Consider the following 11,202-nt stretch of genomic DNA (forward strand, 5'->3'; position numbering starts at 1 on the left):
CATAAAGGTAAACAATTATGTACTTTTTTGAAAATGTGAACATATTTGTCTATAAAATTTGTTTCGTTTCAATTCCAATGAAATTAATATGGTATGACGAATTCTTGAAGAAATTAAGATATCGTTCAATTCAGAAGATCACATATTGCAGTAAAATTTTCCATCTTCTTTGTAAGTAGTGTACTGACTCTTAGCTAGCCTGTGAGTTGCACATTTTTCGGAAGATCGGAACCGCTTGGGATATCAACCCAACAGTTCTACGTAGAATCACTACGTTTCGCCATGAAGGTGGTAAGTGTATTTGGTGTGGATCAGTGCCAAACTGATGATTCCAACACTTATCACGAGATGAAATATCCTGATCCTCTGAGAAAGGACGCACCTTTGAAATTGGTGCAGAAATGATGTTTTAGAATGTTCAATACCTTAAGGATTTTCGAAAACTATTTATGTACATACACATCACGATAATGATTGTGATTGGAATTATACAAAATGGCTGATGTCAGCTGAAAAGCGAAATTCACAATATCTATTAACGTTTCCTCTACAATTGTGCTTAAAAATGCTGTAAAATCACTTTATCATGTCTCTCGTTGTATTTCGCCGTTTGTCTTGCAATGCTTCACTCAAACGCATTAATTGCATTCGATAACGATCATCTGTGATTGTTTCAGTCGGTTTTAACAACTCATAATACACTCCACCGAGCTGGTCCCACCAAATACTGAGCATGACCTTGGAACCGTGAATATTGGGTTTGGCCGTCGACGTGGAAGCATGTCCGGGATATCCCCATGATTTTCTGGGGGATCATCGTGAACCCATTTTATGTCTACAGTCACAATGCGATGCAGAAATCCCTTCCGTCTTTGCCTTGCAAGCAGCTGTTTACAAACGAACAAACGCCGTTCAACATCTCTCGGCTTCCACTCGTACGGCAACCAATTTCTTTGTTTCTGAATCATTCCGATGATTTTCAGGCGTTTTGAAATTGAAATGTCTTGTTGCATCAATCCCAATGATCCTGCCAGTTCTTGTTGTGTTTGACAACAGTCTTGGTCAAGTTATTCCTTCAATTCGTCATCTGAGAAAACCTTCTCTCTTACACCGTTATTTGCTGATCTTCGACGTCAAAATCACCATTCTTGAAGCGTTGAAATCACTCTCAGCACGTTCTTTCACTGATAGGCGGCCTCACCATAGGTATTTGAGAGCATTCGAAGAGCCTCAGTCGCAGATTTCTTCATGTTATAGTAGGCAATTGAAACCTTTCGCGACTGACGAGAATTTGGCTCGTAAGCTGACATGTTGAATCGAGAATAACTTAATGATGCAGACACAAATCGACTGATATTTCGATGGCGTTATGTTTACAAACACCTAAGCTTATCTTATAACATCTACAATCTATTTATTTCGACTAACACTCACCACTACAGCTATCTATTGCAAAACGGCGGAAACAATGTTGTACACCTGATAGATATGCATATAATCAACGAGATGAAATCAACCATCAACATATTATACAAGGTGTCCAAAAAGGGTATTGGGTATTTGTTTTGTCGCTGCATTTAAGAACGAGAGCTGGGGGGGGAGTGTGAAGGGGATCGTGATGTCCGCAATTTTTTGGAGTTTCAGTGACGATGGAGCAGTACCCAGGAACGCATCGCGTTTTTTGCGTACGAGAGTATTATCGCAACGGTTATTCAAAAGTAGCTTCTCAATGTTTATATCGTGAGGAATAGCGTTCACGCCATGCACCAAGTGATGACTACATTAGAAAATGGATCCGAATGTTCGAAAATAAAGGTGCGACGATAAAAATTCAAGAATTTGAACGCCCTCGTTCAGTCCGCGACGAAGAAACGGTCCTTATTTTCATGAAAATCGACGAGGCCAACTACTCAATGTAAATAGTGACCGTTATTGCGATATGCTGCGAAACTTTTTGGGTCCAGAGTTACTGAAATTTCAAGGTTATAATTCAAGAACGTGGTTTCAACAAGATGGGGCCACTCGCCATACAACAAATCAAGCAATGGTAGCTGTTAAAGAATTATTCCCATTTCGCGTAGGGGTAACATCAACTGGCCTCCCAGGAGCCCCGACCTTAGTCCACTTGACTATTTTGCATGGGGGTACATTAAAAGTAAGGTGTATTAGAATAATCCAATGAATTTGACCCAATTAAAGCAAAACATAAGGTCAGAAATGGCAGCAATATCGAGAGCTATGTGTCAGCGTGTGATCGCCAATTTTCGTTCCCGATTAGAAGAGTGCCAGCAGCGTAATGGTCACCATTTAGATATGATAACATAATCTTTTCCAAATAATTTTCCACTTCATGCTGTACCTAATAATTAACAATAAGTTTTTTTTTAATTGTAACTAGTTTTTGTTTTATCGAAGTTACAAATACCCGATACCTTTTTTGGACACCTTGTAGAAAATTTCAAATTATTTTAGTTAATGAGTAGTTAAGTAGTTAATGATCAACATCAAATAATTCAATTTATTTCTAGTTGGAAAGGGAAATATTAAAATAAATTCGTCGAATAATTTAAATCTTCTAAAAAGAAAAATAGGTGTTAAAAAAACGTAATATAATCTTGAATCTTGAAAAAAAAATCGTGACATGAGTACTCCAAAAAAAATGTTTCTTTCCACAAAACAACTATCACATTTCCGTCTAGAAACCTCCGGATCGAATTTCACCAGACTCGGAAAAGGACACGAACCTAAGAAGTAATAAATTATCGCAAGTTTTCTCCTCTTCTCGAGCGGGTGAGTCTCACCGCTGGCGACCTCCTTAAAAAATAATGGAATTAGGATTCGATGAATGCCCTCCCTGCCTCTCATTCATAATACAAGCTTACGTGCCCGGCCTGCCTGAAGAGAAAAAGCCCCATTATAATCATGTAATTAGAAATACCAACTGCGGGTAAACATCGCTGCGAATCTGGAACCGACGAGCACATCGGAAAAGAAATTTGTTTTCGGGAAAAAATTCACTACGGATAGAGGGAGAAGGATGGAAAAAAAAAGATTAGAGACTTATAGGGTCTAAGGGAACGGCATCAGCAGACTTGATTTGTTGCTTACTTCGTGAGATGTTTTATTTTCGACTGGAGTTTATTCGGTTTTAATTCAGAAAGGATAGTTCTGGTTTTTATAAATACTATGTAAAAAATGTGGGAAAAGCACTGACTCGACCACTGACTTTAAGTCTTCACTTCGCATTCATGCACCAAATGCACTCTTGGAGATCACAGATCTATATATAGGTATGTAGGAGATGTGATTTATTACGATGTCATAATTGTCGTTTGATTTATATAGATCAAGGATTATGATGGTATATCCTGAAGACATTTCATCTTCCGCGATAGGGAGTATTAAAGTTACTGATTATTTCGAGGATTATTTATTCATTGTTTTTAATTTTTCTAGAAGAAAATGGCACGCCACTGAGATATTTCAAATCAGAAATAATTTATGCATTGTTCATCCCTTTTTTTCGTGGGGGCGTCGTTTTTATGCAAAAAAGTTTAATCATCTCAACATTAATACGTTCAATATTAGGTCTCGTATTAGGTGTGCAACTTTGCTTCCGCCGTTTTGCAATAGATAACTATAGCGGTAAGTGGTAGTCGAAATGAATAGATCGTAGATGTCATTAAAAAAGCTTAGGTATTCGTTAACATAACGCCATCGAAATATTACTCGATTAAACAAATCAGCTTACGAAACAAATTCCCGTCATTTGTGGGAGGTTTCAATGTTCTTTAACATAAAGAAATCAGTGACTGGGGCTCATCGAATGCTCTCAAATACCTATGGTGACGCCGCTATTAATGAAAGAACGTGTTGAGAGTGGTTTCAATGCTTCAAGAACGTCAAAGGCCAGGGAGGAGAGAAGGCTTTCGAAGATGCAGAATTGGAGGCATTACTTGATCAAGACTCGTGTCGAACGCAACAAAACTCGGCAGGACCATTAGATACAACAAGCCATTTCAAAACGCCTGAAAGTCATGGGAATGATTCAGAAACAAAGAAATTGGGTGCCAGACGAGTTGAAGCCGAGAGATGTTGAACGGCGTTTGTTTGCTTGTGAACATCTGCTTACAAAACAAAGACAGAAGGGATTTCTGCCTCGCATTGTCACTGGAGGTGAAGAATGAGTTCATTACGATAATCCCAAACGCAGAATCATGGGGATATCCCGGCCTTGCTTGCACGTCGACGGCCAAACCGAATATTCACGGTTCCAAGTTCATGCTAAGTATTTGCTGGGACCAGCTCGGCGTAATGTATTATGAGTTGTAAAAACCGACTGAAATAATCACAGGCGATAGTTAACGAACGCACTTTATGCGTTTGAGCCAAGCATTGACTAAACTCTGAATCATAAATGTAGAATCAGTTTTTTAAAATAAATCATCTAATTTCGAAAAAAACTGCGGAAGCAAAGTTGTACGCCTATGTAGTAAACTGGCATTAATATGTAAAGCAGAATATTTACGTTCCACAGTTACCATATGTCCGGACGAACAGAATTGAATTTTACCACGCATTTATAATCAGTGAGTCAAAATTTTTCAATTCATATTAGAAACTCAAACGTTCAACATATCCACGAATTTGTCAATGTTCAATTTAAGTGGTAATTCACCTAAAGTTTGGAAAATAATAGGCCGGAGTCATACCAGGAGAAATCGGTATTTGTTTAAAACAATTGCTTAAGTTTTTGATCATTAATTTATAATTATTTATTTTCGTGGTGCGAAAACCATTTTTTTTTCACAAATGCGGTCGAAACCATATAACGCAAAAAAAAATATTACAATGAACTCATCAAAATTGGAACCTAGGATGTGAAAAACTGATTTAAAAACCATTTCAATTAAACACTGTTCGAGAATGAATAATCATCCTGCATATCGAAAATAAGACGATTAGGACTTTTATGGATTATTAGGCTTGAAATCGTTAATCTTCTCAAATATTGATATCCAATTAGAAGACACCACCGTGAACATCATAATTTGAGCAATCGGATAATCTCACGATTAAGAATGAGTAAAACGCTTTAAAGCCCGATATTATAATTAATGTGTTTTAATTACTTTAAACAGAGATACCGATGTGCCTCCTAATCAATTCGATAATAAATAAACCTATTTCTATACGTTGTCCTTGCACTATCTGCTAGACCTATTAAACTGAAACGCACAGATTGTCTCAAGCAGTATTGCTATAATAAAACGATAAGCCACTTAAAATTTATAGACATAAACTCATAAACGATTAGTTCCGAAGTACCTCCCTTATTCCCTGAATATTTTCAGAAAAATAATCGTTTTTCTATTTGGATCTATGAAATTAGTTTCTTCAATTATATTAATGAAGGGTTGTTTCTTTTTGCAGTATCTGTTGTTGGAAATACTGATATTTCTTTGCTTGCGATGTTTTTCCAATCAATTCTTTCGATATTAACATGTAACTACTGATTGAGGTCTTTTTACTAGACTAAGAATTAATGGTAGACATCATCAGCACTGATTGATACTGGCTGAAAGTTTATATTGCAATGATCGTTCACATCTTATTTTTATAATCGCATTTTTTTTTATAAATAAATTCACCTTTTCTAATTTTTTCTCCTACCAATATTCGAGGTAACTTTCTTAAACACTAAGATATCTCAAAGAAAAATTGTTTTGTTGAAAAAAAGGTATTTTGATAAATGGTTTCGAAAACCGAATACGCAATTCATATACCTATTGATCATGACCATTTGATCATTGTCCGTACGAGTCAATCGACTGTTTTTATTTGAATTTTTTCTGCCTTTTACATGTTAGTCAAGTTCTATTGTCAATTGTAGGATAGCCGAGAGGATAGCTTTTCCAGAAAAACCTAGGAGGCAACGTAGTGAATCTAAAAACTAATTATTATTGGTTCTATATCTATAGCCTTTCGTGTCAGCCAAAAATTAAATAAAAAAATTTTTCAAAAATTTTTCGCTCTATGAATTTTTTCAATAATAAACAGTGCGAAAGGCATTTCCATGAATCTAATTATGTAGAATCGCGCATAAATATAAAAAGTAAACAATATTGATAAAAATCTATTCCTCACTTTATATTCAACTTTTCGAAGAATATTCAAATCTACTTAATTTCCTTATATGTATATAAAATTGCCACGCAACAAGTGCAAAAAATTAGGAAAAATATTATTTCACTACCGCTGTTTATAGATCATTCAAGAACAGTCACTAGACCTGAGAATCAAAAATCATTTCCAATTTTAGATATTTCTAAATTTGATTTCCCTTTTAACAGAAAATTTTTCTTTTATTAAACTGGGTAAAAAATTTCTAAATGCTGATGACGTATTTTCAAAACATAAACACGTGAACGTGAAACTTCAGAATATAGTTGTCAAGGGATCAGAAGTATGTTTTAAAACATTGGAAAACACGAAAGTTCACATAGATGACACTTATGCCAAAAACTTTTTCAATTCTAAAGTAAATTAAAATAAAAAGTTTTATCAACTAGTAAACCCCTCAAAGAACAACAACAATCATTTGACATCCTAAAAAGTAATGTAAACTCCCAGAATCAACACCTGTGAAAGAACGTCGAACGAAATTGACAAAGTTGTACCTTGTTCCGCAAACTTTTTTCCGAATTTTTCGGCGGCGCACTCAAGAAGAACAGGCCACTCTGAAAAAATCCAATCCTTGTCCCCGCGAGATTCACAACATAACCTCAATGATCGCTCGAACTTTTACGGACTTATTGACAGCTACAGGTCACGCGAGAAGCACGACTTATAAATCCCTCATCGCAGGGCACCCTGAAGCAACCACACGTCGGCACGCGACAATACGCGGTTCCCTCCCACGCACGACTACGGGGATCGTGGAAGGAAGGAGCGCGACTGGCACCGTCGCGCCAACTCAGTGCGCGTGTATATTTCCAGATGGCCTCTGCCACAAGAGTATTTCCTGACGATTTAATACTTATCCCTTCAACTTCCCGTCTCCAACTTTTTTCATTCATCATTAGTGGCTACGCGAATTGTTAATCTCCGAATCTGAGTTCGGACCACACATTGGCCGTAAAAAGTTGGCCTCTCTCACTCGTGTTTATTTTTCTAAAGCAGTGCATGCAGAAGGGTTGTATTACCGATATCACATCGGTCTTCTGGTGATCATTTTGGAAATTGGGATCACCTTGAGGGTATCAATCAGGATGAAACATTCTAAACATTCGTTTAAATTTTCGGTGTTTACGTTTTGCAAAATTTGAAAACCGAATAGCAAAAACTTCAAATTTGATCAAAAACTTTTGATGACACTCAAATCTGAAAATGATTTGGATTATTCGGTTTGGAAAATCTTCGAATCTAGGTTCAGGGTGCAGATTCCCTAAAAAGAAATTTGGCTGCAGTCGTGTTTAATTTTTTAAAAGTTTCTATCGGTAAACGTATGCATTTGAAGTGTTATTTTGTGGTATCGGTCCACTGGTGAAAAGTTGCGATAATTAGGTAACTTTTTCATTCATAATTAGTGGCTACGCGAATGGTTGATCTCCGAATCTGAGTTCGGACCACACATTGGACGTAAAAAGTTGACTCACTTTTTCTGAAGGGGTCCATGGTTAAACTGTAGTGTAGAAAGGGTTACTTTATGGATATGGGTTTTCAGGTGATCATTTTGGAAATTAGTATTACCTTGAGGGTAATAATAAAGATGGAACATTCGTTTAAATTTTTGGTGTTTACCTTTCGCATAGTTTAAAAACCGAAATAGCAAAATCATTGAATTATATCAAATACTTTCGATGAAACTCAAATCCGAAAATCATTTGTTTTATTCGGTTTGGAAAATCTTCGAATCTAGGTGGACAAAAAAAATTGTCCGCAGTCGTGTTTAATCTTTCAAATAGGCCTATACGTAAACGTATACATTTGAAGAGTTTTTATAGTGGAAGGGGTTCACATGTGAACATTTACAAAAATTTGCTTACGTTTATGAATCAGAATAAAATGTTTTAACTCTTCTCTAGAATTTTTGGTGTTTAAGTTTTTGCAAAAGTTGAAAACCGGATGAAAAATTTGAAATTTCATTAATTTCTTTAGATGAATTCAAATTTGAAGATGATTCTGTTTAGGAAATGTCGGAATTAGAGTTCGGAGCACACATTTGCCGAAAAAAGTTGGCCTCTCACTTGTGTTTATTTTTCTGGGGGTCCATGGTTAAACTGCAGTGCATGCATGGAGAAAGGGTTTTTCATTAGTGATATCGGTGATTTGGTGTTCATTTTGCAAATTGTTATTACCTTGAGGGTATCAATCTGGATGACCCATTTTAAACATTCATTCAAATTTTTAGTGTTTACGTTTCGCAAAATTTAAAAATCGAATTAGCAAAAGCTTCAAATTTGATCAAATACTTTAGATGAAACTCAAATCTGAAAATCATTCGGTTTATTCGGATTGGAAAATCTTCGAATCTAGGTGCAGGGTGAACATCGAACAAAAAAAATTGGCCGCAATCGTGGTTGATTTGTGATAACTTCTATCTGTAAAAGTATGCATTTGAAGTGTTATTGTAGTGGTATCGGTCTACGGGTGAACGTTTGCCAAAATTAGGTCACTTTGATGATCAGTCAGAATGAAATGTTCTAACCTTTCTCCAAAATATTTGGTGTTTAAGTTTTGGCAAAATTCAAAAACCGAATGAAAAATTGGCAAATTTTATTAATTTCTTCAGATGAATTGAAATTTGAAAATTCACTCATTTAGGAAATCTCCGAATTGGAGTTTGAGGCACACATTGGCTGAAAAAAATTGGCCTCTCACTCTCCCACTCGTGTTTATTTTTCTAAAGGTGTCCATGGTTGAACTTCAGTGCATCCAGAAAGGGTTAAATTTGTGATATCGATGGCCTAGTGACCATTTTGGAAATTGGTATTATACCTTATTACCTTGTGGGTATCAATCAGGATGAAACATTCATTGAAATATACGGTGTTTACGTTTTGCAAAAATTAAAAACCGAACAAGCAAAATCTTCAAATTGGAGTAAATACTTTAGAGGAAACTCAAATCTGAAAATCATTCGATTTATTAGGTTTGAGGAATCTTCGAATCTAGGTTCAGGGTGCACATCAAACAAAAAAAATTGGCAGCAGTCGTGTTTAATTTTTTTAAAGGTTCTACGGTAAACGTATGCATTTGAAGTTATTATAAGTTATTGTAATAGTATCGGTCCACTGGTGAACATTTGCCAATATTAGATTACGTTAATGAATAAAATGTTTCAACATTTCCTCAAGATATTTGGTGTTCAAGTTTTTGCAAAATTCAAAAACCGAAAGAAAAATTTGCAAATTCCATGAATTTATTTTGATGAATTCAAATTTGATGAAAATTCGTGTTTATTAAATCTCCGAATTTGACTTCGAGGCACACATTGGCCGAAAAAAGTCGTCCTCTTATTCGTGTTTATTTTTCTCATGGGGTCCATGGTTAAACTGCAGAGCACGAATGGTTATATTAGTGATATTGGTATGCTGGTGACCAGGTGATCATTTTGAAAATTGGGATAACCTTAAGGGTATGATCCAGGAAGAAACATCCTAAAAATTCATTGAAAAATTTGGTGTTTACGTTTTGCAAAATTTAAAAACCGAATAAACGAAATCTTCAAATTTGATCAAACACTTTTAATGAAGCTTAAAAAAAAAGATCGCCATACGAGTGTTTATTTTTCCAAAACAGTACTTATATCAGTGAACGTCTGCATTAGAAGAGTTATTTCGTAGTGGTATCGGACCACTCCAAAATTAAATTACGTTGATAGGCATCAATCAGAATAAAATGTTCTAACATTTCCTTAAGATATTTGGTGTTTGAGTTTTTGCAAAATTCGGAAACCCAATGAAAAAAATTGCAAATTTCATTAAATTATTCAAGTTTGGGAAGTATCCCCTGTATATTTCCGCCTATATATTTCCAGATGATCTCTGCCTGACGATTTAATACTTATATCTCTAACTTACCGTTTCCAACACTTTCATTCATCACCAGTGGGTACCTACGCGAATTGTTAATCTCCGAATCGGGTTTCGAGGCATACATCGGACTAAAATAGTGGGCCACACTCGTGTTTATTTTTCTAAAGGGGTCCATGGTTTAAAGACCACGTGAGAAGGGTAATGATATCGGTCTTTAAGAGGTGCTTTTGTTAATTTTAGGTGATTGAACGATCCCTGAATTTTTAATGAAAAGGTGTAATGGTTGAATTTAAAAACTCCATCATTTCAAAAAAAAATGATATGTCGTTTTAAGTTTTTGAAAGTAAACTAAATCATTTTTTTCTTAACGTATTTTCTTGCTGATTTCAAAGAATTATTGTGTCATGATTGAACAGGGTATTCCTAAATTAAGCTACAAAGGAAAATGAGAGATTTTTCTGGATAATTTCAAGGAAAAAGTCCTATAGGCATGAGTTCATAAAAGTATTATTTTCTAGATACTGGGTGTTACTTGTGAATCTACTTTTTCATGATGATTTTAACAGTTTATCGAATATTCTTTAGTCTTGCTACATATTGGTGTTAAATTCTATTTTTTTTTTCAAGTTTTTTTGTCATAGCACGTTCCTCCAACAAGTTATTCAACTTCAATTCGGCATTGATATTCCAATTTTCATCCTGCTAATTTTGTATGCAAATCGACAGAATGATATTTTTTTTCTAGGAAAGTGCTCGCTTTTTTCCTTCAGAATATTTTTTGGTGCACTGTTAGTTTAGAAAAATGTGGAAAAAAACTTTGCTCCAATACAACACTTTGTGGTTTCTTGTAGTTTTGTCTTGTCTGCTAGCGATTTCGAGAAAAAATTTAAACAATTCTCTAGTAATCCAAATTATTATCAAGATCCAGTTTTAATAATAATAAAAAAAATTATTTTTCTATAAAAACGGAATTGGCTGAGAATCAACTTGTACAACTAAAGATGGTTGGAAAATCCGTGAAATGCGAACACACATTTCAAAAACTACTTTCAGTCCAAACAATATATGGTGTTGAATATAATGATTATGAGTTATGGATCGAATGATTTCGTTGACTGAATTTAATCCGGTCAACAAAGAAATGTATTTGATATTTTCATTT

General features: G+C 35.1%; 1 protein-coding gene across 3 annotated transcripts in view; it reads right to left on the minus strand.

The window, feature by feature from the left end:
• Positions 1 to 6,936, minus strand: part of LOC123672184 (discoidin domain-containing receptor 2-like) — a 354,429-nt gene extending 347,493 nt beyond the window's left edge. For 2 of the 3 annotated variants that reach the window (XM_045606195.1, XM_045606192.1), the window contains exon 1: positions 6,681 to 6,936. The gene's annotated coding sequence lies outside the window, so the exon portion shown is untranslated. Of the gene's footprint in view, positions 1 to 6,642 lie in introns of all 3 variants that reach the window. The other variant, XM_045606193.1, reaches the window with a different exon arrangement.
• Between the last annotated feature and the right edge of the window lie 4,266 nt (positions 6,937 to 11,202).

This window comes from Harmonia axyridis, chromosome 2 (genome assembly GCF_914767665.1).
Source record: "Harmonia axyridis chromosome 2, icHarAxyr1.1, whole genome shotgun sequence".
Lineage (NCBI taxonomy): Eukaryota > Metazoa > Arthropoda > Insecta > Coleoptera > Coccinellidae > Harmonia > Harmonia axyridis.